Source organism: Lolium perenne, chromosome 3 (genome assembly GCF_019359855.2).
Source record: "Lolium perenne isolate Kyuss_39 chromosome 3, Kyuss_2.0, whole genome shotgun sequence".
NCBI lineage: Eukaryota > Viridiplantae > Streptophyta > Magnoliopsida > Poales > Poaceae > Lolium > Lolium perenne.
In genome coordinates this window covers 2,947,027-2,974,915 of record NC_067246.2, presented here as the reverse complement: position 1 = coordinate 2,974,915, position 27,889 = coordinate 2,947,027, and the positions used below count along the sequence as shown (strand labels likewise).

General features: G+C 44.9%; 1 long non-coding RNA gene, 1 other non-coding gene and 1 pseudogene across 2 annotated transcripts; 1 reads left to right on the top strand and 2 right to left on the bottom strand.

Annotated features, from left to right (window-relative positions):
- The first annotated feature begins 9,326 nt into the window (after positions 1–9,326).
- LOC127346263 (small nucleolar RNA R71) lies at positions 9,327–9,433 on the top strand. Its single transcript, XR_007879433.1, has one exon. It is a non-coding gene; the product is annotated as a small nucleolar RNA R71 (small nucleolar RNA).
- Positions 9,434–17,035: 7,602 nt separating this feature from the next.
- Positions 17,036–18,633, bottom strand: LOC139837456 (zinc finger BED domain-containing protein DAYSLEEPER-like; annotated as a pseudogene).
- A 4,346-nt stretch (positions 18,634–22,979) lies between these two features.
- On the bottom strand, positions 22,980–25,676 carry LOC127340630 (uncharacterized). The gene is made up of 3 exons (XR_007874614.1): positions 25,422–25,676; positions 24,171–24,385; positions 22,980–23,295 (listed from the first exon to the last, which is right to left on the bottom strand). It is a non-coding gene; the product is annotated as an uncharacterized lncRNA (long non-coding RNA).
- Positions 25,677–27,889: the final 2,213 nt, after the last annotated feature.

The following is a 27,889-nucleotide window of genomic DNA, read 5'->3' as shown; positions in this document are numbered from 1 at the left end:
TCGATGTATTAGGGTGCGCTTGTCATGGCTACCTCTGCGAGTTTTACTTCCCGCGTGAATTTTTTGGACTCCCTTTTAGAGACGCCGGCCTTGTGGATCATGTTCACCTATCCTCGTGGTATAGGAAAAGCTTCGGCTGGGAGGAGAGGATGGTTCTGCTAGGATTGCAGCTCGAGTGGCTGACTAGAGGCGGCTGTACCCTGTATTGTCGGGTGCGCCTGTGCATCGGGGGAGGATCTCAATGCTTCGCACAACTTCTGAATCTCGAGGAATTGTCGGCAGTCCTTGAGCAAGTGAGGTGCTTTCTTGATGTTATCCTTTGGATCAATGTAAGCATGCAAATAACAAGGGGCGTTTAACTGCTCCATGGCCGGCAAGTCTGGCATCTGAGGAAAGCGATGTTGTCGACTAACCCTGGGTCTGTCGCGGCTGTCGGCCCACCGTTCATTATATTGTTCACCGTACCGATCACTATGCCGATCTGCGCGACTGATGGTAGTCCTGCTGGCATTATCAATCGCTTCGTAGTATAAATCTCTTCTTCTTTTCCGGCGCTCCTGCCTGCTCTCGAGGCTATTCGAGTGCCTTTGACTGTTCTCACTGTTGTTGCTAAGCGGGTGCGATTTTTGCATGCGATCTTTACCATCGGCCCAGCTGCTAGTAGTTTCCACTAATTTGGCGATGGACTTCGATAGATCAGCCGCCAGTTGACGTCGGTTGAGATCTGATTGTTCCCTGACTAGTCGAACACATCTTTGCGCTGCATCCCACTCCATTTGGGAGACTAAGATGGAGGTGTTAACATTGCTATTGGTAGTATTTCCGTTCTCCTGATGGCCGTTCCCGACGTGTGCAGTGCTGCCGGCCGTAAAAGTTCCGGTTCCTTCCTTTGATCCAAAGGTAACGCAAACCTGACGCTGCACCGGTTGGGCCTTGGCTGGAGAGATGTTGCACTTGCTGATGCTTTCTTCGTCGGAAGAGTACACGGTACCGCACACGAAGGGAGGAGCGCCTAAACCGGACTGGTGTCTGGTGTCGCAGTCGAGGCAGTAGTATGATGTCAGATCCAATGAATCAGAGTCATCAGTCCCAACAAACATGGTGGCCATGGTACGGCGTGACAACGGCAATGATGAAGATGTTGGAGTCGATGCTAGTGCAGTCGATAAGTTGGCCGCGGTTGATGATGGAGAAGTGGACATAGTAATCGATGAAGTCGCGGCTGTCACAGCACCCGCAACTGTCGGGTCCAGGAGCCGAAGAATGCCACCAGAGTTGACGTAGAGGTGAACGCTCCCGAACGTCAGGTCCATCCCGTCGCGCAGGTCTGAGAAGGTGGAATGCGACACGTCGGTGTGAGGAGTGAACTCGAAGGACCCGAAGCAGATCGAGTTCCCCGAGTTCGGCGATGACGGTGCAGATGGTAACGATGATGCCGGCGAAGGTGCAGCCGACACGATCGAAATAGCCGATGAAGTGCCTTGTACCAACAGGTGTCGAGGGAGCTCCTCGGCAATGCCCACCATGAGGGGCTTAGGGTTGACGGAATCCTGCAGGTTAGCGCTAGACATCGGATACCAAACATACAGAAGGCGAGATTTTACCTTGGTTCGGGGCCCTCGATGAGGTAAAATCCTTACTCCTGCTTATCTGATCTTGATTATCGATGAAAAAGTGGTTACAATGGGGCAGCCGATAGACTGCGTTGTGGTGAACTCGCCGGAAGGCAAGGTTTCTAGGGTTTTGCGTGTGCCAGGTTGTGTTGGATGATTCGATGTCCTCCGGCAGGCCCTCTCCTAGCCTTTTATATAGGAGGCCAGGTCCCAAGAGTCCTGTCCGGATTCTACTAAGTTACAACAAGATCTTAACTATTCTTTCCTTATTCGACGTCTTCTTGTCTTGTCCGTCAAGAATCCGCCTCCTTCCTTATCCTCCTCTCCGCAACCGACGTGCTGATCCTTTATGGGCTGCAGAGATCATCATGGGCTCCTTGTTGGGCTAGAAGAGGTAGACCAATGTTAGTTACCCGAAGGGCAATGCCCACAACACCCGTACGAGTGCCCGTACCAAAAGACGAAGAATGATGAATAGGATACTGAAACTTTAACGACCACTGGTACGGTCGGGTGCGACTGTACCGAATGCCCGTACCAAGGGGATGTCTAGGGTAACTTGGCTGGACCGTGTGACGCATCAAGCAGTACGGTCGTCTGTGACCGTTCCCGTGATCGTATTGTCGCCACAACCCCTCAAAACAGCTCGGGAGAGGTAACCCTAACTCATAAAAATCAATCTGGTGTTTCTTCTTCCTCCAAACTCACCACAAACCTTTGGGGATATTTTCCCCTACTCAATCTTGGTTCAATTCCTCGCACATCTTTGATCTACGGTATGTTTCTCCTCCGATCCTCCAATTCCTTTTTACAAATCTTTGATCAATGCTTCTCCTTTATCAATCTAAGTTCATGGCCTAGTATGAACCATTTATCTTCTTGAGCATGTTTTGTAGTATTATTATGACGAGTTCTTCTTAGTGAATGTGTAGAAGATCATTATTGTATTAAATCTATTGGAACCACCTAGTTAAATTTTGCAAGTTTATTATTTCTTGGAAGATGAACACAAGAGGACAAGCGCGCGGAAGCCTTCCCGCTCAGCCCAAGAAGGGCAAGGAGGATGAAGTCCTCGGTATCAACTTCAAGGGGAAGGAGGAGTTCACCAAGTTCAGGCAACTACGCCGCCGCGAAATGAAGTCAACAAAGTGGGCGTGCGCCACCAATTTAAATCATCTCGGGGCCGCAAGATTTTGTTTACAGTGACGCCCCAACCTATCGCTGTTTGACCTTGGAGCTGTTGGCTACGTCGAAGCACACCGTCAGGCCATGTTCAGGAGGAGAGGGATATGACTGCATATCTTTCCAACTCATGAACCGAATGTTCGATATCTCACTCAATGAGTGGTGTGACCTCTTCGGGTTCTACAACAATGACTCCTACCTCCGGTCAAGTCATATTGGTTTGAGACCATCCCCTCGATCTTATTGTAGGCAAATGAGCATTCCAAATCCTAACTATAAGGGGAAACATATTGAAAGTCCTGCTATTCCCTATTTGTACTATGTTGTTGCTAACATCTTGTAGGCACGTGGTGAATTGACAAATGCCAATGAGGACGACATGATCATCCTTGCTAAAGCTTCTATCCCGACTTGTAATGTGACACCAAACTTGGGTTCAATGCTTCTCTTCAACCTCGACCGCCAAGCTCATCAAACCCGCGGGGATATCGCCTGCGGAGGTATCGCAACCGTTCTCACCACCGCCCTTCGTCTCAACATAGGTTACCTTCAACCTTTGGATGGTGAGAGACTTATCACACTTCACATTCTTAGAGCTGTTGGCATGGTCTTTAAGAAACAAGGAGTTTATGTTATTCATATTCCTGGAGCTGGGCGCTTGTTCCCCGCTCCTTTGGGACCCCACGAACTATCCGCCACCACAATGATCTAACCAAGCCGTCTTGCAAAAGCCCAAGCTTGGGGAGGTTGTTGACATTTCTACATCAAGAGATGGCATCATTTTTATTTGTAATAATCTAGAGGTTGTACTACAGATCATCAGAGCTTTGAAACAGTCGTGTTGGTTTCATCCCAACATTTCTCTTTATCTTTTATTTGTTTTTTCTTTGAGTTTTTTTTATTTTCGACTTTGCTAGCCTTGTCTTTGTCGCCAATTTTCTATTCTCTTATATCCCATTCACAAAAACCCAAAAAGATTTTTCCTTTGCTTCTGTTTTCCCAATATTTTCGCGGGAGAGAGATCTTCACGAGTTTCTAAGGAACACATCATATGGAAGAAAGGAGTGAGCTCGCAAACAAGAGGTATGTCTTATGCCCTCCCATTTCTGAAATTTGAAATGCTTATGATAGTTAGAAGTATTTGTAAGATGCTACATTAATTGGGAGTATGTCTTGGTAATTAGAGTAGAGCTTTTATTATTTTGTACGCTTGGTTAAGTAGCTTCTACTCTATATTTCTTTAGAGAACCGAGTCTTGCCTTGGAAATTATATATGCAACTAAATTTCACTATAAAGAGTCTCTTAATGATGACTTGGGTATTGAAGTAATTGTCTTAAGAGTTTAGCCTTAGAGATACTCAACCCCATAGAGATATTTGATAGACTTGATAGCCCTTTTTGAAGAGAGTTGTTTGATGAAAATAATGCTTAGCGGTAATGAGATGCATGCCAAAAACCGTCATGCTTAAACCAAAAAGTGAGACGTGTGTCTTACACCACTAAAGTTTTTATGTGGGAGGTCAACAACTCCGCTGGCCATTGAACGATCAACCATGAGATAACTCTCAGATTTCGGCTATGAGTTGATTAAGCATCTGTAACAGCAATGTTTTGATGAGTAAAAAACCGACTTCCTTGTGTTGCAAATAAATATTGAAAGTCGTGAGCCTACCAAACAATGAAAAATCTTGGGTATGGTCACAAGAGTTTTTTCCAAAACCGGTTAAAAAGCACATTACATCTTTTGGCATGGTCTCGTTACTAAAGAGTTGAAGTTCTTGAAAGACAATGAATGAAAGAGAAGTGTTTGAGAGTCTTGACTTATTAATGTGGGTGTTTTATTGTTTAAAGTTCGAAGTTTAATCAATCCTTGAGAAGCAAGTGTTGTCTAGAGAAAGGTAGAATATTTGTTACTCATCCAATCATCCTTACTAATAAAAACTTTCCTGTAGTTGTCTTGGCATAGCAAAGCTTATGTAATGTTTTGCATCTACTCTATCTATGCTAAGCTTTCAGGTGAATAAGTTAGACCAAGGACTACCGAATGTAAGTGAACTTACTTTTTCGTTATTTTGGTTTAAACGCCGAGTTCCTTATGATTTTGTCTAACTTACTCGAGGACGATCAAGGTTTAAGCTTGGGGATGCTGATGAGTGGTAAAACACTCATCTTTATCGCCGTCTAAACCTTATATTTTTCATTAGAAATGATGATAATATTTCTCTAGACCTGATGCTAATCACTAATAATTGCATAGATATGCAAATCCTTGTCTTTATTTATTTATATGCATAAATGCCCATTTTAGGAAGGAAATCAGATGCTAATAAAGATGAATTTCGAGATGAAAACTTCACCAAGTCAACCAGGCCACGAAGACGAATCCCAAAAGGTTTAAGGACCTATGGTACGGTCACCCCCGCCCGTACCGGGTGCCCGTACTGTGTGTCGGTGGCTTCGCCTCGTCAAACCCAATATAAAACATGAAGACACCTAGGTCTTCCGAGCAACAGAGCACCATGAAAGACACCCTTTCCGCCGCCACAAGTCAGATCTCCAGTACCACCGAAGCTCTGCCGCCACCATGATCATCTCCATCACCATCCCCTTCCTCTCTACTTTGTAATCTTGATTCCATCGCAATTGGCGGCATTGTAAGACTATTACTATTCAATCTATTCAAGATCATTTATACAATGTTTATGATTGTTGATCTAATCATGTGTGAGTAGTCCTCACGACCTGAGGCCTAGCCTCGCAGCAACAAGTGCATCTTACTTTATCTATGGGATATTGTGTGTTATGTTATTTGGATCCATGTACTTGCGGTTGTCTTCGTATCCCAATCTCCGGGCTTGTCAGGTACCCCAAGTCTCACGGGGTTGATAACGGTATGAAGGTAATGGTATGTAGTATTCATATGCTTCGATGCGTGCGTGGTGAGAGTAACAATGGGTCGAATGTGTAGTTGCTATCTAGGGAATCATGATGACGTCACTGATCTTAAGGCTATCTTCCATTCACTTAAATATCTTTGTCGCCCAGCGATGATCGGGTCAAGGGTAGGATTATAGATCCACGGTGCGTGCTGTACGCAGGCCATGGTGTCCTTTGGACGTATCACCCCATTACATTGTGTATCTAACTATTACATGCATCACATGTGTGCTTATTATTATCTTTATAATCCCATAACCATCTTTGCACCGCTGCAGGTGAAACAAAAGAAAACATTGGTCCGATGAAACAATGACTAAACGAAGTCTCGTTTGCAATGATCTTACACCATTAGCATTCTTACCGTGGATTCGATAAACCTAAAAGAAGAGTACTACAATCCGATAATCCGGATCGAAGGTATCATAGTGTATCATCCGGTTTTGGATGGTGGACATCTTCTTCATGTGAAGTCAGGATTCCTATGGACAGGAATCGGCTCCCAAGTGGTACTAAATCTTAGCTACTTTGAATTCACCTAGGTGCTTCTCCCCGCCATGGTCGAAACCAAATATATCACATAGTCTAGCGAGGGAGATTTGCTCGTGATGCCATCAAATTGTGAAGCTACAAACGGGGTCAGCCCCCATAGTGTCAAGCATTTCTTCGAAGCTCGAGGGGAATTCCCAAGTGAGCTCCTTGTAGGTGTCGGTGTTAAGCTCAGTGAAGGCATGCATGCGTGCATTGTCAGCCATCCACTGGTAGTCGGCGGTCAACCCATTGACCACGAGAAATTGCTCACACACCCACCTTGTAGGGGCGACCTCACACTTGGTGAGATTTTCGTACACCTCGTTGAACTAAGTTTAGAGAGAGACACATTCCCTTTGGCGCATGGGCTTGCGAGGAGCGCTCGATGAACTTGCACAAGCGGCACCCTTGCCCTTGAAAAGCCCGCCCATCTTCATCGCAAAAACCGACAAATTTCATGAATTTTTCATGGGTGAAGTGTTCCTACAACATATACAAATGATTCCATGTGAAAACTTTGAATCCTAACATCTAGAAACAACGAGAATCTTAAAAAGTATTAACTCATCTAAATACACAATGCGAGAGAAATACCCACAGGCCGGGCGAAATAATCCAAGGATCGGGGAGAGAAACTTACCGAGATGAAGTTTCTCCAACTCAAACGTACGAAATCGATGAATAATCGGAGGTTCTAGGGGGTTAGGGTTTGGAGTTTGACAGAGAAAGAGAGAAAGAGGCACATGGCAATTGCTTTTTTGAGCTCCTGCCCCACCGCCAGCCCGATTTAGTCGAAACGCGAGGAGGACTCGTGTAAATAGTAGATTAGGGTTTCGAAAAACCTTGTAGAAGCATGGGTATGGGCACCAGAATGGAGACGTGCGTCCGTACGGTCACTCGTTATCTCTTCTGTCCATTTTTATGTGTTTTGGAGAGTTTTCGGCTGAGCTTCGGTACGACCATGCATACTCCCACATGCGGTCGTACGATGAGTCGTTAAAGTCTTTGCTTATTTTCCAGTTTTCAGAACATTAACCCTGGGCTTCTGGTACGACCACGAGTATGACCATAGATGTTCGTACCGTGGGTCGTTAAAGTCTCTGTTAATTTTTCCGGCTGTGCTCTTTTGGCTCTTTGCTTCGGTACAACCACCGGTACGGCCATTGGTGTCCGTACCACGGATCATTAACTCTTCTATTAACTCCAGTTAAGACTTTCTTTCTTCTCTTCATTAATAAAACACTGCATATTATCTTCTAAGCTTTATCTCTCCTGCAATTCACAGTCTAAACACCCTTTCTCATCAAAGCTTAAAACGAGTCCATGATAATGGAATATTTTTTTGATTTTTGAATGATGGGTTGCCTCCCATTAAGTGCTATTTTTTAGGTTGCTAAGCTCAATCTTTTTAACTTACATTGGCATATGGACTCTATGAGGTCTGTCCTTTAGAACACTGGCCGAATTAATTCTCTTGGGAGGTGGAACATATTGGCCCGCTTCTTTGGATTTCTTAGGGAAGTACCTAATAATCTATTCATCATAAATTCTGAAAATAATTGTCCCTTGCGTTTAATAAACAGCTGTTCGTGGAGTACTAAGGAAAGGTCTTTTAGAGATAATAGATACTTTTTGACTTCAGGCATATCAAGTATAATAAAATCAGTACGAATAACATGTTGGTCGAGCCTCAGTAAAACTTCTTCGATCATACTTACCGGTTGCTTGGTAGACTTGTCAGCCATCTGCATGGTTATTGAAGTGGGAGTGTAATCACCTAAATTTAACTTTTCATAAAGAGAGAATGGCATGACACTTACTACTGCTCCTAAATCAGAAAGAGCAGTATGAATATCCATCTTACCAATGGAACAAAATATTGTGGGTATACCTAGATCTCCAAGTTTTGTAGGGACTTTGTTCTCAAGGGGATAACTCATTATCATAGCTACAGATTCTTTTTGAGTTATTTTCTATTTCTTATTCAAAATATCTCTCAAAAACTTAGTATAAGGAGAAATCTTAATAGCATCAGCAAGACGTATTTGCATACAAAGGTTTCGCAAGGCTTCCGAAAAGGTTGTGTAAAGTTCATCATTAGCCGTGCTATAATTTTGTTTAGGAAAGGGGAGAGTTTTTTTTTACCTTCGGTTTTTCTTTACCTTTCAAAATGGTTTTAGGTTTGTCTGCTGCCTTTTTGGAGGAACTTTAGCATGTTTCTCTTTTGCTATAATAAGGTTCTCTTCCTGATCTTGACTAGGGTCCTCTTTTTCTCTCGCATCAACTATTTCAGCGTCAGAGTCATATGGTTCTCCTTTATCAGTTTCTTCTTCTTCTCCATCTTTATCGTGTGCTTCTTGAAATATATTGATCAATATCATCTTGTGGATCAACTAGTACTGCTTCTTATTGACTTTGCTCATGGATTTCTCTCCTCTTCTGAGATTGTTCTTCTTCATACAAATCTGGTCCTTTAGGTCCCTGTGTTTCCTTACCACCTCTAGTAACAACAATAGTAGGAATAATATTATTCAAACTTGTTTGATAAAGAATAAGAGATTGAGTTTCAGTTATTTGTTCACACTTAGTCTTGATCATGCGACCATGCTTGTCTAGATGTTTCATAGCATGACCCATCTCATCTTGCTCTTCTGCTATCTGAGCTACCATCTATCATGATGATGAAAACAACTGTGGGATCATTATCGACTCCTTTCTGGTGATACTTGAATCTTTGTAAAGCTTCACAGAGTTCGTCTTCCTGTTGATAGAGACTAAAAAGATCTGTATTTTCATTTTTCAGAGTTTCTACTTGTTTACCTTTAGTATTCATTACTTCCTTGAAGCTCTCCCTATCTTCAATGCGGTAGACTTTTCCTAGGAAAGTATTAGGCGCCTCAGTGTACCATTGCTCTCTTGTAGTTGCTATGGTTTGGATAAGGTGTTTAGCCTCTTCTAGTGTCAAAGACATGAAGACTCCACCTGCATTATTATCAAGGATTTGCCTAGATTTATCATTTAGACCATAATAAAATATATGATATAAAACATAATCAGCAAAGTCATGATTTGGGCAAAGATTAACAAGTTTAGAAAATCTCCCCCAAGCTTGAGCTAAACCTTCTCCAATCTTTTGGACAAAGGCGGACATTTCTTGTCTAAGTTGCATCATTTTGGTGAATGGAGAAAATTTCTGCATAAACCTACCAATACATTCTCCCCAGCTTATTATGCAGTGGTGAGGAAGCGAATTAAACCACTCCTTAGCTTTTTCTTTCAGCGGCCAGCGAAATAGTTTTAATAGGACAAATTCTTTTGACACTCCCTTCTGCCTGAAGGTATCGCGGAGCGTGTCATAGGTCATCAGGTGCGCCTTAGGATCTTCATGGGCGTGACCTAAGAAAGATTTATCCTGCACGACACAGATAAAGTCAACATCAATATCAAATTCAGTAGCATTAGCCTAAAAAATAACTATAAATTAAACTTTTAATGACATATTTTGATGGAGCACCAAACTCGTGTTAGCCATAAGCCACGCCATGCGGTGCCTGTCGACCACCAGCGCGTTTGTGCGTGTTGGTTGTACGTGGCCGAGGCGGGTCTGCCCAGAGTGTGTCCATCGTATGGCGATCTGTTGAAGGCTAGCGTTGTGCGCGTTGGAGCGCGTCGTGTGCGCGGCCGGAGTGTGCGGATCAAGCAGTTGAGCGAGCATGCATGTAGGTCGTGTGGCTCGTGCTGTTAGTGGCCAGTGTAGTGGACGAGCGTGGCGTGCGTGTGTGCGCTGTGTATAAATACCCCTTGTGTAGCTGCTGGGATGAGTCAGCTGAAATAAACAAAGTAGGGTGTCTGTGCGCCCGTGGCGGCGTTCGTCGCCGGCCGGAAACCTTGTGTCTTCTTCCACCTCCGTTCCTGAGTGAGCTAGGAGATCGAGGGGAGGGTGCAGCCTCGGGCTGCACCAACAACTCGCTCAGATTTTTTTAAGGTTTTGGTGTGATAGTCATACTTGCAAACAAAGTGTTTAGGTCGACATCACGCAACCTATTAATTTTATTAATGAATTCTGGGAGTCTTTCCTTCGGAACTCTATCGAGATATTTCGGCAAATAGTTTCTGCTAGAGCGCGTAGGACCTTTGTCAGAGACAAGAAGCATCTACGGCGACAATACCTACAATTAGTCAAGAAACAAAAACTTGGCAATTACCTCCCTGGCAACATCGCCAAAAAATAGCTTGATGCCTGCACGTGCACAGGGTCGTTGAAGCACACTTTCGTGGAAATATTATTTCTGTTGTATATCGTCCCAACGAAGAGCGTAGGCGAGTGTCTTTGAGAGTGTTTCAGTCGCACTCAAGGTGTCACTAGTCTTGAGTGAATTGACTACAGAAATTGTGATAAATTAGTAAAAGAGTGAATTGTAGTTTGAAAGGTTGATTGAGTAAAAGCTGAAAGTAAATAACATAAAAAGTAAATGGTTGTTTTCTGCAATAGAGAAGTTAGACGCGGAGAGATTCAGTTCATGGAGTTTGTGAATGTGAGTGGTGGAATAAATATGTGATGTATACTCTTTATATTGAATGGTCGGTAGGTGAGTCACCCTTGGATTATCAAACTCCTCCCGACGGAATAATTCAACACTATTGTCCTGCCTTCCGTTACCATATTCAATGGTCGGCTTAGCAATCGAGGTTGTAAAACCAGACCAACGCTTTACGCTTTGTGGCTTCCCATGCTCCTCTTATTGTCTTCGCTCCTTGTTGATATCAATACCTATCACCTAGAGGTCACGGATTTGCTAAACAATAAGTGCTTACCGATGTAGGTCTCGGGATTATGTTGTCTGTGCCGTTAAATTATGGGTTCTTTTGTGGTACCCTCAAATGAATGACAGCCATTAATTTCCGTCCATCTAATGGCCCAAATAAATTTATACCACAGCTTAAAACTAGACAGGTATGTTACATACCTCTAGGAATTTTCGCACCTCAGAAAAAAATAAGTAGACGGATTGAGCCCAATAGACAGGCCAAGCCCAATAGATTGGACTAGGCCTAACATCTGCCGATCGCATAGAGTACTCATCGTTCAGTTCCTGCTGCGAGACGTTCCGCCGCCGCCGATCTCTCTCGATTCACCAACTCCGGCGCCACCGCCTCCTCGCCCGCTCCAGGAAGCATGACGGCCTGATCCCCATCCGCCGCCCCCTTACCAAAAACCGTCTCGGTGGCGGGGGCCTTGGCCCTTGGCCTCCGCCTGGATCCAAGATTGACGGCGCCGTCATCGTCGCTCGCCAAGGCGGCCAAGCCCATCACGTGGTTCCGGGAGCGGTAGGTGGCTGTCATCGCGGCGCGCTGGCAAGAGGTCGACGAACTCCTTCCATTCCAGGCCAAATGGAAGGAGTCGATGGGAGGCGTCGCCGGCATGTGTTTCGGTGTTTGCCAGCGCGTGGCCTTCTCCTCGTCTTTGTCGTCGGTCCTTCCCTGTCTCCTCTGCCTGCTGCACGTGGTCGACTGCGATCTGCAGAAGCGTGCGAGAGGTGGGAGTTGACGCCCAGGCGATCAGCTGCGAGGTACCCGGGTTGCCAGGTGGCCGGCGCTCGCCAAGGTGGCCAACACAGGATCAGTGAGCGAGTACCAGGTCCATGAAGAAGACACCGACATGCTCCATGTAAGTTCCTTTGTGACGACCATGGCTCATCAAACCTACTAATTAAGAATGTAAGTTGCAGAATATTGAAATACTGGTTTATAGGTTCAGTGCTAGATGATGCTATGTACTACGTGCATTGTTTCTAGCGATGCACTATCTCGTTGACATGTTTGATGATGTGATGTTCATTCTTATGATATAAGTTCTTAGCACTGTTAGTTTCCTCCATGCTGAATTGTTGACAATGGAATTTAGTCATCATTTAAGACATCAAACACATTCCTATCAGAAATTTGTAAATATTGTCATGATTTTTAGGTTAGGTGATTGAGCTATCTGTTTGAATAAGCAATGTAGGTTGCATATGCATATGATTTTACCACCTGAGACCTTGACTCCTTACCAAAATCAATTGTCATCTAGCAAACTACATACGTTTCACCTCATCTAGAAAGTGACCTGAATCTTAGATTTATGATATGAACTTCCTATACTAACTATGCTCATGACGACTTGTTCAGTCAGCAAGCTATTGTCAGAGCTGAACAAAATCTATCAAACTTAATTCAGGTCTTTATACTATGTTGACAAGATATCAATATAATTTTGCTTGTATGTATAGACAACAAAACCTTTCAGTTAAAAAACCCCTCCAGTTAGTTCTATGTGGAAGATATTTAGGTCTTTGTGGTGCTCTTTCTTTGTAGCACTTGGTGCTCAGTACAACCCCTTTGTCACATAATGTTTCTGTTTAGGTTTAGCTGCTCACAATAATTTCCATAATGTTCTTAAAACGTATAGGCGGGCTGGGTTCTTAGCAATAGTGAAACCCTTATTATGGTGAGTGGCTTCCCTTGTCAGTTTGGCATAGTTTTGTTTCATTACTAGGAAAATAATCACATGTTGTAGCTTTGTACATTGACACTCTTTTTCCTCGTGCCCTTTTTGATGTAATTAGCTCTTTTTTTGCTGACTATTTTCTACTTCGCTGATCCTATTCAGGTAACACATGATCAAACTATAGGAAGGCTCTGTGATGATCTCCCCAACCGAGCAAAATCCACATTATCTGAATATTCACTTGGACTGCTCAATTTATATGCCTTGTTATCATGTTGCACATGATCACTAAATGTTTGAAGGAGTGCTTTCTTAGACAGTTTGTTTATTTGTCCTTAAATGATGTACTGGGTCAAATGTTGTGCCAGGGAATGAGGATGGTGTATCTGAGAACAAAAACGATGGTGAATATGTGCGGAAATACTTAGACAAGGATGGAGATTGGATGCTGGTTGCTGACGTCCCATGGGAGTAATTACACTGTCTGATGTACTCAAAAAAAAATCCCTAACGGAGGGTGTAATTGCTAAAAACAAGTGTAGAAAGGAGAACTTTAGAAGATTGTTTGGATTCTGTAGTAAACCTGTAATGAATGATCAATTATAAGAGTGTGCCAATTTTTTTTATTGTAATTACTTCACATAACATGTTCATTTTACCTGGAAGAGGTCTGTAAAGCAGGCAGGAACTCTTCCATCCCTTCTACCCATTGCTTAAGTAATGCAGATTGTTGCTTAAGAATGCAGAAGCTTGTCGCTTGTGTACACTTTCACACTAGCAAATATCCATACGGAACTTAAATTGTACTGCCTATTACAAAAGTCAAAATCCATGGAAGTTTATCAAACATTTGTAAAATAGGACTAGATCTCCAAGCTAGCGTCAACAATCTTCTTTGGTCCTTTCTTCTCCTTATAAGAACTTCAATCTTGTTCATTCTTCTTTAAAGAGTATCTACATCAGACTCTAGCAAGTTCACAACATTCTGATGGAACTGGTTGAGTGCACCATTAGGATCACAAAATGCCAGCCAACCAAGACGCCATCACTTTTACCTCTGCCTTGTACTTTTACCTACCATATAATCAAGGCAAATAACAAGCCAAAAATCCGCATACCTTTCAATTGCAATAGCAATGGCATTGAAGAACATGGCACCTATAACATGCCTGTAGAAAATAAGAACATATATGCTTGTACCTTTTACATGCCTGTAGAAAACAAGAACATATATGAAAGATTTTAAAACTAGAAACACTATTAGACAACATTGGATACCGTTACAACCTTTTGTGTTTGCTCTATGAAGCAGTCCGGTAGCATGAGATAGAACATATACTATGGTATGTACAATTATCGTTAAGATGGCATGGCATCCAAATAAAAAATCTGGAATGTAATGGAGAAGCACTTACCTTCCTGTCTAATTAGCCGTTACAAATATATGTTTCGAAATAGTTCCAATGGTGTGTACATGAAGAGTACACAATGAATCCTTTTAGTTTACTATTTCTACGCCTGAACTTGTCAGGTTACTGCTTTACCAAGTAAGGAGGATCGAGGTAAAAATAAGTTAATCATCAAACTTGGTAAGCAGAGTAAATTGAGAAATAAACAACTACTGATCCTTTGTAAAGCATTATGGTTGATCCTGGGCACACACCACTGACACACTAAAGCTCAACTTTTAAGAAAAAAAAAGCTATTGTTTCACACATCTTGGTTAACTACCAGATTTGTTTTCTCTTTTGTCGTTTTTCCTTTCTCATGATCTGCGTTTACTGTGTATGTTTATATTGATCATCTTGATGATGCTGTCAATTCCTGAAACATGAGTACTAACTGATCAAGTTCATTTGTTGTTGTTCTCTATCTCAACATTCTAAAAAATTTAGTTCTACTGATAGCTTCACAAAGTGCAGAAATATGATCGAACTATGTTGGTACCTGAGGATAATCTCAGAACTGGAAAATTGCTGAGAGACCATTAAACAAGCGGCCGCAAAAACAATCAGTGAAATCTAAGTTAATTAGGCATGATCAATAACAACAAATAAAACAATCAGTACATTTTTTTGGATTATCTGGATCATAGTAGCCATGTTTCTGGGACGGCCGGGTCGAGGGACGGAAACGAGGAACGGGATTCGTGGCTGCTAAAATGTAGGAAACGGCTAGGGTATACATCTGTAGAACGTATGGTTCGACAAGGGGAACGCGAATCGCACAATTTGGGTACAGTGAACCCGGGACGATACACATAATCGAGGCAGATGGGCCACGTCTTATACTGTAATACCGATGGTAATCGAAAGCCCACTCATTCCTTTGCCTGCCCACACAGCTAGCGTGACTCCCTCACCTAAAAACCTAAAGAAAGCCCATATCTAGTCGTCTCCTACCCTGGACCAAACTGCCAATACAGAGTCTTACCGATGCCGCCGCCCCACGCACCTAATCCAAAACTTCCTCGCGACCATGCTCTGCTCGCCGTCGGCCGCCCAAACTACTGCCGGCCGTCGTAGGAAAGGCCGTCGCTTCCCTACCATTCTCTTACCTCAAGAAACCAGCTCTCCTGGAAACTGTTCCTGCTACAATCCGGGACGCGTTCCCATGACCGAATCGTGCCGTTCCGCACCTCGTCCCCGACTCCGGATTTGGGACGGCGATCCCGATTCAGGGGACGTGGCACCGTTCCCCATTTCCGGCTACTATGATCTAGATTAGCCCACAGCAATAGATACCTTCTCCTAGGATGCTTCGGGGTGCAGCTAGACCATCTCCACTAATATTTTCAGTTAGGAAATTATCAGACCTATGTTTTCTAATACTTGCATCAAACAACAAAAATACACTTAGTAGTACTCGTACCAGAGCAACCGAATAAATTAAAGAACTCAAAGTTTGGCTGACTCGAGTGTGCTACATCGATTAAAAAAACAAAACCGTATTCAATGGGCTGGCTGATTAGAGAAGAGAGTGTGGATTATTTACTTCAGATCACCAAGGAATAGAGCAATACGCTACCTAGACTCGGCGTCTCTCGATATTGCGGCAGCGTCGACCTGGTGCCGGCGATGCAGGACAATCCCAATCTACTGGCGGCGGCGATCGCCCGCGATGCAGGACGGGGCGGACCTGGTGGCTGCGTCGCTGGCCGGCGATGCAGGATCGGGCCGATCAGGTGGCGGCAGCGGCGGTCGCCCTCGATGCAGACTGCGTTTCTGACTCGCATGCTCGTCCTTGGAGCTCTCTCTTCCAATTGTTGGGCCGGGCCAAATACTACTATTTTTAATTGTTTTTTCTATTATCTATATCTTGCTAGGCTGTTGGGCCTAATCTAAATCGGTTAATCCCGATCGTTGCTCAAATAATACCTCTCTTCTTTCTTGAAGTGGTAAAAGGTACCGTAAAAGAAGCCTTTCAGGGACTCCGCCTCCAATTGATATGCAACTGCCTCATTGAATTTGAGAGTGGTTTTTCGAGGAGAATATTCATCACCAATTGCTCCCATGACCAAGCCTAGAAACGAGCTGGCTCGGTGCAGGCTTGGGCCGAGCCGCGCTTCAGCTCGTCCCTTTTTTTGGCTCAGCTTGGTCTGGCTCGCTGGGCTGTCGAGCTGAGAAAACGGACTCGGAGGACAGACAGAACCGAGAAATAGAGCAAAACTCATGTACAAGGAAAGACACTGTCTGTCCTATTACGGTAGAATTTTTTTGGATCTTTTGGACATTCAAATTTGCCCATAAAAATGCACACTATATCAATTCAAATAGGGATGAATCCATTTTCATGAAAAAGGTAGATAATTAGAGCACATTTTTATGATAAGAGAGTATAGAGGTTTACCTCAAAATTGGAAGCAATCTCATACATCTTGTCCATTCTTTCTCAATTCAAATTCCTAAAAATAGCAACAAAAAAAGTCCACAAATACACAATGCACATTGACAATGATAGATAATAGTTTAATAGATCATAATCGACAATCACAACACGTCGACATTGACATGGTTACAACTTAGGTTCCAAGTTCCAACACAAATCAAAATAAAGTAATATCGTCTTGCAAGGTTGACAAGCAGTTCCAACTCAATAACACAAGTTTAAATTGTAGCAAGATCATCATCCATCTCCAATCACCAACTCCATTCTCCATGAACGAAAATAACTACATCCACATGACATGAAAGTCTACAAGTAACAATAGGTTAGTTAAATTTTTGCACATATGACAAATGAACATGTAGTAAATATCTACTTAACAATTGTTGTTATTCACCCCACTCTTAGGCAACTTGATGGACTCCACATTTTCCTCCTCATCTTCCTCCTTCTCCTAAATTTTTTTGCATCGCGGGAAATGAACTTTTCCTTCAAATCTTTTACATCAACGTCATTGTTTGAAGCATTGTCGAGTGTGATGGCTATTACCTTGTTATGTATCTTCCATTTAGTCACACAATCCCAAACAGCATCCGCAATCACATGTGCAGAGTGTGGCGGGTCCAACTCCATGAAAGCAAGCACACAAGTCTGTATCTTCCAATTTGTATCTATATAGTGTGCCACCACACACATGTAAGCTATGGTCTTCACAAATTTGTAGTGAGACTAATGTAGTCCACATCCTTGAGTGCTACTTTAGGCCTCTCCTTTTTTTCTTGTAAACCCTCATGCACTCGGCTCGGATTGCCTTCCTGCCCATGGACTGATAGAGTGGATTCAAGTACTTCAAGACAATGTTGAACCACTCATGTTCAACCATTCTGAATGAGTACTCATGGGCCATTATCATCTTAGCAATGAGCTCCATAATGACAGCTTGGTCAAACCCAACATGTCCCGGAGTTGGTGATCCAGGAACATTTGCATTAGCATTGACTGGCTTGTACCCGAGACGGCTTTGGATCAATGCACTAGCAAGCTTTGCGTTGAGGTTTTAGCATTTTCCTTTCCAATGCCTATTAAGAGTTGTGGTGCTTGAACCTTGAGCATATGCATATATCTTAGGGCAATGGAGACACTTTGCCTTCAACAACTTAGGCCCATCTGGATTATTTTCATCAACTAGAATCACCTTCTCAAGATATTTCCAAGCCTTTGAATTCTCGGAGCATCTTGTAGTTGTAACCTTCTTTCTTTTTTCCTTCCTTTGACTCCTCCATCTTCTCCTGAACTAACATCCAGTGGTTGCTCTACTTCATCGGTTCGAGCAAGACCTAGAACATCATCCTCGGACATGTCATCATCATGGTCAAAAGAGATGTCGTCGTCATCTTCGCCATTGCCATCATCATCATTGGGCACATACATTTCTTATTTATCCTCCTCATCAAGTTGATGGTTCTCTTCCTCATCATCATCCATCTCCTCTTCCTATCCGAACAATTAAAAAAGAACATCACTACATTTGCATACACCATAAAAATTAATATCATTACAATTGCATAGACCAAAATAATAATACCACTACATTTGCATAAACCAAATAAATAATACAACTATATTTGCATAATCATAAATTTGGATTCACCACATTTGCGTACACCAAAAAATAAGCATACAAAAAAACCACTCTCCACCGGTGTCGATGGCCTTGAAAAAGCCACCGAGGACGAGGCAACACCAGATGCAACACAGCCGACCGCGTTCCCGCCGGCGGCTATGTGGGCAGGGAGACAGCGCGGCGGAGGGTGTTGTCGTTTCACGGGAGCTGGTAGCTCTGCCTTGTTCTTCGGGTCGATTAGCACGATGCTTGGGTTTTCCTTCGAGCGGGGCTTGCCACTCGCATTGGCCTTCTTCCCTTTAGCCGGTGCCGGATCTCCATAAAGAGAGGAGAGCGGCTTGTGCTTCTTCGGCACCTTGGGCTCCATGGCGGTGCTTGCGGGACGACTGTTGGAACTAATCTTATTATTAGTGCTAGATGTAGATGATTACCTCATGCTTATTTTGCTAGGTTTTGAGTTGCATTAGTGTTGTCTAAGTTATAGCTAGTTGTATGCATGTAACTATGGCAGAGGCAAGATCAGGAGAGAGCACACCACGTAGCGATAGAGAGACTGCAGTGCAGCGAGCGGATTGCAAGCCATAGTCGAGTTTGTGCATGCACATGTTGCTAGGGATTAGTCTAGTGTTTGTTAGTGGCAGGCTACATGCATGGATCAAGATGGCTAAGTCATGTGGCTGTTGCGTGAGCTTCAGCTGTTAATGCTGAACGTGTATGCATGCAGCTAGTTGGAGAGTGAAAATCGGATCAAGCAGGTCTGGCTTGACCGTGCGTGTGTGTGCATGTTTGCCTATTGAAAGCATTGTAACCTAGTTTAGTTTGTGCCATGAGAAATGGAGAAAGGAAAAAAGCTCTGGCTAAGTGCACCAAAAATACCTGCGCCCATTAGTCGTGAGTCGTGACCTAGCTCTGCTTCGAGTCATCGTGCGTGAGTTCAGCTCTAGGATGGGCTGGGCCAGGATGCACAGGCGAACGGGCCCAAGCTGCACTGAGTCAATTCCAAAAAAAAAGGCGAGCCAAACGAGCTGGACCGAGCCAAGCCTGGCTCAGCCTGAGCTTGCTGCGGTCCAACAAAATGAACTCGACTCGGTCCAGAGGTCCAGCGGGCCAAGCCAAGCTCAGTGCGAGCCCAAGAAAGCTCGGTCCAAATCTCCAGGCTTACCCATGAAGGTGGTATACAATAACACAATCTCATAATTCTGCTTGATCTGCTCATCCACACTAGTTAGCTGCATGACAAGCTTGCTGAACACGGTCGACGAACCGTGTACCTTACCTCCATGCGTAGCCTAATTAATACCACCGGTTTGTCAGCAACTTTGCTATACTAGTAAAGTGGCACGTGCAATGCACGTCTTGATCATAGAATTTGGCTAGACCTGTTTTAGGAAACAAAAAACATGATCTTTTCGTCACAATTGAGGACATTGGTAACAAAGTGTAATGGCTCACTTTGGTAATATCTCTTGTTTAGTTAATTATTTAACATTCATTTTGAAATAAAGTCTATGGTTTTATTAAGACGAAACAAGTTCCGAGAATGTCGACCAGAAAATGGATTACATCAAAGTCTAAATACTAAATGCCTCTCTTACGCTTCTTCAGTCCCCTCTCGCTTTGCAAGGAGAAGCTCCAAAAACCTAGAAATGAATACCTATAGCTCTAGAACTCACGAATTAGCGAGCACCCGCTGATAGTTGTTCCTGACTATCCAGTCAAAGCTGAACAGCTGACTGACATAGATCTCAATCATCCATTTAGCCTTCTATACTTCAGTAGTTTGACCATTACCAACCTTAGGAATCAAACCCAAATTTAGCACATCCCTTCCTTTCACAATGGCACCAAGTTCGCAATGCACTTCGAGGATAGGCTGCCGACAAAATGTTGCCATTGGGGTAGTACCATCCTCTCAGTACTCTCGCATAAAGGCTATCCGGAGTGATCAATAATCTCCATGCTTATTTTGCCAATATAGCATCATCCAACATCTGCAACTCAAGAAAGCCAGCCCTCCAGTGCCATTTGGAACTCTAAGGTTCTCCCATATGACTGTAAATGCATTTCTCTGCGATATGTGATCCCACCCACCAATACTTGGACTTTATTGTCGGTATCTTCTTGAACACACTTGTTGCGAGTTAAAAAAGAACTCATAGAATAAGTCAGCAAGTCTTGATATCTTGATTTAAGAATAAATTGTTTGCTGCACAAGACAATTTCTTCTCACACCACCCATGTACTTTAGATCGGGCCCTTTCCGGTACATGCTCAAAGTGGTATACAGTTAGCGCTCTCAAGCTGTTGCATACCTAAATACTTCTACAAAAGAGCCTCCCGCTCTATCCATAAACACGTACAATCCCATCTCCAACTCTTTGCGATTCTGTCCTCACCCGAAAGAACATGATATGTATTGTTTGGACTGAAAATCACCAAATTCTTCACTTTATTAGCACTCTGGCCAGAGGAAGGCTATAGAAGCAAGGATGGAATTCAATCTATGTGCATTCCTCGCCTCGAAAGAATATCATTTGTATTGTTAAGACTGAAAAAGCACCAAACTCTTCATTTTATTAGGCAGTTTGTCAGCAAATAAAAGTAAAAAAATCCATGGTGCTCTTGGACTGACACCAATGCCATGATCAACCGAACCACAAATCGTAACTGTGTAAAGTTGGCATTGGCATTCAAAAGGGCTAATCAAAAGAGGGTGATAGATACGTCAACAATCTTCATTTCCAATGCTATAGTTGTTACACTTGCTCGAGGAAGTGTGCCTTTGTCATCCCTGTATCTGTATGGCATCAAACTTTCAGATATGAATGTGAACTGAGTTAGAGTACATTACCACTCAATAGTACTTCTGAATGTGTTAGGACTAATTAACTGATGCTCACCACTAAGCCCACGCTGGGTTCTACACAAAACCTGCATAATTAGCAACTTGAATCACTCTGCTGGAACAAATTCACACAAACCTACAGTCACTACAAAATGAGGACTTCTGCATGTTTGCCAAAAAATCAATCGAAATATCACCATATGTTTGGTACTACAGGTTAATTTTACTGTATTTCAAAATTTTACAGTTTGTGTGCCCCTTATGTGGAGGTAGCAGTACCTGGCCTTCTGATGCTGGTAGAAGATACACACCAGGGCTAATCGCAACACGCCAATGTCCGAGTCCGCTTCCATCCGCAACACCTGGGCACCACCTCTTCCGCAAAAAAATAACCTATAAAATGTATAGCCATCCGCAAAACAAGAGAATCACATCTCCAGCCGATCCGGAGATTAGTTAAACAAGTGAAATTGTTTTTCCATACATGAATATAGTCGTAAGTTCAGTTTTGGTTGCCTAATCTTGGAGCACTTAACTGTCGGATGCAAGCAAACTCGAACCTCCATTGGACACTCTGCAAATCCTTACCTGACTGAGTGGATCAAAATTAGAGATGTTGAATATGGCTCGAACTGGCAGATGCTTGCATGTATGTTGTTAGCTATCAGTTCTCCCTTGCTGTAAAAACTTATCTGCCTTGTAGTCACAGCTGATGAAAATATTTGAGATTTTTATGTTATAAAGTGCATGACCTGTTTGACATATACACTGGATATTATAATATGATATCCTGTAAGAACGTTTCTTATTTAGAGTGTCTGACGCATGCCTAAGTAACTGTGCATTACACTAATCTGTAATTGTGAAACAATACGGTACAAGATACCATGGTAAGAAAGCAACTGAAAACCCAGTAATCGAATTGAACGCCGCGTACCTGCAAGATGTCTGTACGAATGCAGCCAGCGGAGAAGCACAATTGTGATGACGGGCGGAGAGGCTCTCTGGCGGAGGGGGATGGATGACGGGTGGGGGCGCACGACGACGGGGTGAGAAAGGTGGGCATGACCAAGGTCCCCGTCGTCATCCTCGATGAGAGTTACGCGAGCGGACAAAGCGGGCTGCTGGTGGCGAGGCGAGGACGCGGTAGATGATGGGCAGGGTCGCGGACGATGGGGCAAGGATCGCCTCAGCGGGGGTGGCTCTCCTCTTTGTGCGATTTCGATTCCTAGTTCCCTACTAGATCGAGTCGTCACACTGCGGCAGCCGCATTGGCAAGAGTCGAGACTGCGCGAGCGGCGAGGGCGGTTTGCGGGGACGGAATGTAGCGTGTGACAATGGGCAGCGCGATGGCGGGGGATGGCAGAGGCGGCGCTATGTTTTTCCGTCGATTTAGATATTAGGAAACTGTTGGCGCGAGTTCTTTTCAGAGAGACTAGCAGCGTGATTGGTATAGATATGCCCAATTTTGTTTAGGTCATTCCATGATTTCTTCGGCGAATTCTCCTTGTTCACCGAGTACTACTTTACCTCATGAGATAGACATAGACGGATTGTACTGGCAGCCTTCAACATCACCTTGCAGGCTTCATCAGATGTATTAGACGGTTTGTCCCCTTCAGGGCTTGTTTGGTAGTGGAGTATTAGTGGGGATTAGTGGGGATAATCCGCTAGCGGATTGGGTGAATCCCCACCCATCACCCTATCCCCACAAAACCCCATTTCCACTGATCCCCAATCCCCACTTCTAAAAACTGCCATTTGGATTTTGTTGGCAGGGATTTGTGCACAACGGCAATGTCAATTAAATAAACAAACATAAGGAAAGATGGATGCAGTTTTTGTGTCATAGGCCCACACGGCACCTCTAAACTTAGACATACTTGAGTTTCAGTATATGTTAAAATTAACACTAGTACGGCCTGAAGGAGTACATCAGCTAGATCAAGTGATAAACAGTCTTCAAATAAATCATAGGCCACTCTGGACTTGAACTCTCGACATGGCAACATACTTGATGTTCATCATACATTAAAATTGACAAGTCACACACTAACAAACTCTGAAGCTGCCTGAATCTTAAATTACAAAATTACTCATAGAAGCCGATCAGTATAACAGGCATCAGCAGATCTGAAGTCAAATTATAGCCTGAAGCAGCCTGTAGAACATGCATCATCAGATCTGAAATATGCAACTAACAAATTAGAAATAAAGGATAATCATATTCTATCTGAAGGCAATGCTGGAAGATGGTACAAAAATAAGCAACAACTGAGAAAAAAAGCCATGACTCATGAAAGCATGGTACAAACCACTTCGGGTCTATATACTATTGTCCTATAATATATTGCAGCACGTGTATTGTTTTACATGAAAATACTGGGCAGTGGCTGTTTACAGGCAGTGGCTGTTTACACATAGCAACTTACAGGCTACAAATGCACACTCCAATGTACTACTCGTGGAATTTATTCAAGCTGGTGAGGATGATGCTCAGAATACCTCACTTCTTCCGTGACCATATATCCTTAGTTTACAATTTCTTTGACTAGTTGAGCATGGTAAGAAACAAAAGCAATTTATACCTAAGCTGTGCACCATGGTCACCTGCCAGTCAAGTTCATTTTCTTGACATATTGTAGCTAGATTTACTAACTGAGGTAACTATCAGGAAAGATTAGAAACGGCAGGTGGAAAATACAATAAGATACATAGTTTTGATCCTTGATGTCAGGAATGACAGCGAAAGCAACATGGTGATAAAGAACTCAGGTCACACAGCCTGCTACTACTGTAATTGGCAAACTAACTCTTCCTGCACATAAGCAACTGCGAGCATAACTATCAACTAAAAAAACCAAGAGTACATTGTGTGTGCTAGCTGTAAGTTGTAGTAACGGTACTAGATGTCAGGAAATAGTGGTGCTGGACTAATGGTACTACTAGAAAATGATAATCATAATGGAAGGTTGTAACTTGTACTGGAACGTATATTCAATGGTCTAGTACTAGTGGTTGTACTATAGCTTCCAGGAAAGCAAAAGACAAAATATTACCTCATGGTAACTTGGACATCTCGCTGCGAAGCCAAGCTAGTGCACTGCCATCATTGTCCTCGACGGAGCTGAGAAATGTAGGTTACATTGAGGTCAAAGTCACATGTGAACATTACATTCTGGCTGAGGGTGCCTTTTCTATTTCTCCATGGAGAAGCACGGCTAGGTGTTCTTGTAACTGGCACATGGGACCCATCGATAGCACCAATGCAATTCTGCATATGGGAAGTTTGAGAAAAACATAAGAAATAGATAAGAGAAAAGCTTTGGTAGAAAAATGAGGTTTGAACTCTTATCTGTTATACAACTAGTACCAGGTTAATTAACCATGAGAGTATATATACAGAACATGCAAAACAAGAGTTTATACATATTAACCATGATGATGATAATTAGTTGCCGCCGGAACCAGCGAGGAAATACTACTCACATAGCAGTCAACACAAGAGCATGAAGGTACAAATGCAAACATCTGCATATGTAGTTTATAACTGAATTCTGGTAGCTAAAATCAATTCTAATAACATGACAATTCCCAAATTTCACAGACGGATTCATTATAATATCATTATCACCATAAGGACAAACTTATTTGGCACCATGACTTAATTATTCTTGGGGCAGTAAGCATGGATGAGGATTACGTGCGCAATGGGTGCTGTCCCAAAACCTACTGTCTAGCTTAACTATCTCAGTTTCTTTCGAGATGCAAGTGCACTGAATTCAAAACCCACATCTGGCCCATAATAACAGCTTAACACACCAGTAACTCCCATACAACAGCTATCTAGATACTCTATTAACTTAAACACTTCCTAATCTCAAAATATCAAAATCCATTTCAACACAACGAATCCCCAGTCCCAAGTCAGTTACAAAGGACCAAATTTCAGAACCAAATTCTCACGCAATCATACAAAAAGAGATAAATCATAGCATGAATTCCTCACAACTGTGCAGCAAGGTACCACATTTATTCAACCAAGGCCATACATTGCCCATATCAGGTGAAGCTATGGATGGGGATTACGTGCGCAATGGGCTGTAGATGGTGCACATGCATCTCAAAAGAGTCCAGGAAAGGGAGATACGGGCCGTAGATGGTGAAATGGAGCGCAACAGCCCGACCGCCCGCCCCTATTCCTCTCCCGCCTCCGATCAGTCGGACGCTGCGATCCTAGCGCGATTTCTACTGCCTCCCAGAGCTCGTCCAGACCTAGCACCGGAGAGGGAGAAAGAGAAGGGGGTTACCTGAGAGGATGCAGACTCGAGTACAAGACCGGTGGGAGGTGGCGTCGCCGGTCAGATACCAAGAACGGTGGCCATCTGATGTGGAGCGCTAGGCGGGATCCATCCTTGTGTGCGCCGGCAAGGTTCTCCGCCTCTCCCGCCCCTCCTGCAGTTCTAGCCGCCGCTCCGCTCGCTGCTCGCTGCCGCTTTGCTCGCTCGCCGCCGTCGCTTGCGGTAGGGTTTCGGAAGGGGACGAGCGAGGACGGGGATAATACGCGAGGTCCAGGTCCGGGATTCGGCCCAAGTCAAAAAATGGGTCGGGGACGGGGATAATCGGGGATGGGTGGGGATTTTTTGGCCCAAAACTCCTCTACCAAATGGGCTTCCGGGGATTAGCGGGGTTTCGGGAAAGGGCCGGTATAATACTCTCCCATCCCTGCAAATACCCTCGTACCAAACGAGGCCTCAAGAGTGTCAATTAGCCCTTGATCTGAAATTTCCACTGCCATCAAATTTCTCTACTTGATTCCACATCGTTCCTGATTACGATGCCTTGCCGACCTTTTCACAAATCTGATTAATTTGGCATTGGCTCTGATACCCCTCCTTATGCACAGCAGTCACTGGATCCGATCAGAGTTTGTGAGATATAGCAGGAGGGTATCATGACGAAGTCGATGAACCCCATAGAGGGTACCAAAATAATGGGCACAAACAGGGCACGATTTTTTTAAGCACGACCTTTTGGAACATTTGGATACAAGAATATAGTGCTTACCTCTACCTCTCTTCCTTGCACCGCCTGATATATTTGTATAGGTTCCCACGTAGCCTCTTCCAAAGTAACAGCATCTCCACCGGCGGCCCCGATAGCGGCCCCGATAGAGTTTGGGGGGCCGGTGTTGAAAATGGGCTCGCACCGGCGCGCCCCAAATGGCACCGGCGCTTTTTCGAGCCCAATAGAAGCGCCGGCAACCCCGTGCCGGCCCCTTCGCGAAGGGCGCGAATCGGGCACGCCGGCGCCTCGCGCCACGACGGTTTTCGCGGGTGGGGGCGCCTTGTCAGCGAGAGGACGCGACGGTTCACATCGGAAGCGACGCGGGAAGGTTGGTCATCGGCGTTAATGGCCTCCCGCGCGGAAACCCAAGCGGCGAGGAGGGCGGTGACTAGCCACGCGGCGTCCATCCACCTTCCCCACGCGCCTTCAATGCGCGTCCGCCGCCTCAAAACCCCACCGGCGCGCACTTCTCTTCTTCCCCGCCTTCCAACCCTAGACGCCACCGTCGCAACCGCCGTGCAAACCTCCCACGCACCCACCGACGATGGCGCACAATGACGAGGCTGGCGGCAGCGGCGGCGTGCTCCGCTCATTGCAGCTTAGCCTCGACGAGGCCGATGTACTGTACTGGCAGCGCATCCCCATGCCAGTACAGTACAAGCTGCCGTACGGCTGGCACGTCTCCAACGCCGGCTTCGCCGTGCCACCGTCGCCACCGGCAGGACCACAGACGCGGGCCCTCGCTAGGGAACGGCGGAACCTGATGACGCCGGTGGAGAGGAACCTGCCGGCCAACGCGCTCGACAGCCCGGCTTGGGCGCGGCGATTTGAAGATGAGCGCGCCATCGAGCTCACGCGGGCGGCCGGACGCGCGAGCGGCCGCTTCAACACCGTCGGCCGCCGTGCCTGGTAGCACGGCCGCGACGTCGACGCCACGCTGCGGCACACGACTTCCCGCAGGAGGCGGGCATGGCACCGGCGGCGCTGACTCTGCAGAGTGCACCGGAAAGGACCGCGGCGTCCGGGAGCTCACGCACCGGATTGTCAGCATCCGGCGACCGCACGCTCTCGGCCGCGCCCGCGCCTCCTTCCGGAGGCATCGTCATCCGCGAAGGGGCGAGGCGCGCGTCCTCTGCTCCGGCCCGTCGGACGACGGGGTCGGGCCACCGCCGCCGCCTCAAGGAGGAGGACGCCGCGGCCTCGCCACCACTTCCGCCGGCGAAGAAGAAGTAATGGTGGGAGATGGAGGCAGAGGCACAGGCGGCCATCCGTGGCGGCGACGACCCGGAGGAGTTCCCCGGCCAGAACTTCATCGCCGGCCGCTCCGTCGACAAGGACTACCGGCAGATCACGATGGACCCGCGGCAGGTGGCGGTGTGGTCCGCCAGGGACCACGGCGCCAACTTCGTCGACCTCACCGGGCCTTCCAAGCTGCCGGCGCCAAAGGAGGAGAAGGCCGACGACGATGACGACTGGTCCTTCGGGCCATCCAGCGACGGCGGCGACGACGGCAACAACCTGGACTTCAGCGCCTTTGACTCACGGCGCGCCACTAGATTTTTTTTTATAGTTTTTTAGTTTAAATTTGAGTTACGTTAGTATAAATTTCGTTCGAATTTCGTATGAATATCGTTTTAAAATTTTCATTTTATGTTTCAAATTCTATCGGGGCTGGCGTATGGGGGACGCCGGTGTGGGAGCAGCATCCCTA